Here is a 1,793-nt window from a genome sequence, read left to right as displayed (position 1 = left end):
CTGATCTTCATCCATTTTAGGAGATGGCATATGATCAAGAACCAATGGTACTGAAGGAAGAAGTCAAGGCTGCACTGAAGGAAGTGGCGAAAAACAAGGCTTCAGGAATTGACGGAATACCTATTGAGATGTTTCAACAAACAGATGCCCCACTGGAGGCACTCACCGTCTATGCCAGGAAATTTGGAAGCAAGCTACCTGGCCAACTGACTGGAAGGATCTGTATTTGTACCCATTCCAAAGAAAGGTGTCCCACAGAATGTGGCAATTATCAAACAATATCATTAATATGGCACGCAAGTAAAGTTTTACTAAAGATAATTCAAAAGAAGTTGCAGCAGTATATTGACAGAGAACTTTGAGAAATGTAAACTGGATTCAGAAGAAAACATGGAACTAGGGATATCATTGCTGATGTCAGATGGATCTTGGCTGAAACAAAGAATTCCAGAAAGATGTTTACTTGTGTTTTATTGACTATGCAAAAACATTCAAATATGTGGATCATAACAAATTACAGATAACATTGATAAGAATGGGAATTCCAGAATACTTCACTGTACTCATGAGGAATCTGTACATGGAGCAAGAGGCGTCGTTCAAACAGAACAAAGGGACACTACATGATTTAAGATCAAGAAGGGAGTGTGTTAGGGTTGTGTCCTTTCACCATACTTATTCAATATCTATGCTGAGGAAATAATCTGAGAGCTGGACTATATGAAGAAGAACCTGGCCTCAGGCTTGGAGGAAGACTATTAACAACCTGAAATATGTTTGCTGAAACTTTACTTGCTGAAAGTAGGGATTACTTGAAGCACTTACTGATGAAGATTGAAGACTACAGTCTGCAGTATGGATTACACCTCAATATAAAAAAACAAAAAGTCCTCACAAATGGACCAATAAGCAGCATCACGCTAAATAGAGAAAAGATTGAAGTTGATACGGACTTCATATTGTTTGGTTCTACAATCAACACCAATGGAATTAGCAGTCAAGGTTTCAGATGATGTACAGCATTGGGCAAATCTGCTGCAAAAGACCTGTTTCAAGTGGTGAAGATCAAGGATGTCTCCTTGAAGACAAAGGTGCACCTGACACAAGCCATGGTATTTTTAATTGCCTCATATGCATGTGAGAGGTGGATAATGGATAAGGAAGACTGAAGAAGAGTCGATGGTTTTGAGTTGTGATGTTGGTGAAGAGTGCTGAAAGTACCATGGACTGATAAAATAACTAACAAATCTGTCCTGGAAGAAGTGCAGCTGGAATGCCCCTTGGAAGTGAAAATGGCCAGACTTTGACTCACCTACTTTGGTCATGTTGTAAGAAGGGGGCCACTCCCTGGAGAAGGTATCATGCTTGGTATAGTGGAGGATCAACAAAAAAGGGAAAGGCCCTCAACAAGATGGATTGACACAGTGACTACAGTGATGGGCTCAGGTATAGCAAGGATCATGGGGCTGGCACAAGACTGGGCAGTGTTTCGATCTGCTTTAATTAGGGTCGCTATGAGTCAGAGATGACTCAACGGCACCCAACAACAACAAAACCAACATAGCCAGCTGGTTAGTATAAGATGAATAGTAATTTTAATGGACTTGTTTATTATGTAATTGCCACCTTATTTTACACAAAAATCTGAGTAGTATAGTGCGAAAACGGCAAGGAGGCCACATGTTCTGACCTCCTCTAATCCCACAAGAGGAAGACAGGATTACCAGCAGTAACCCAAGGCCTATTACTGCAAGGCCAGACATGCTGCCTCCCTCCAGCCCTTTCACCAACCA

This window comes from Orycteropus afer, unplaced genomic scaffold, assembly GCF_000298275.1.
Source record: "Orycteropus afer afer isolate SDZICR_OR568_19922 unplaced genomic scaffold, OryAfe1.0 scaffold00103, whole genome shotgun sequence".
In the NCBI taxonomy this organism is placed as follows: domain Eukaryota; kingdom Metazoa; phylum Chordata; class Mammalia; order Tubulidentata; family Orycteropodidae; genus Orycteropus; species Orycteropus afer.
Note: the sequence above shows the minus strand (reverse complement) of the source record.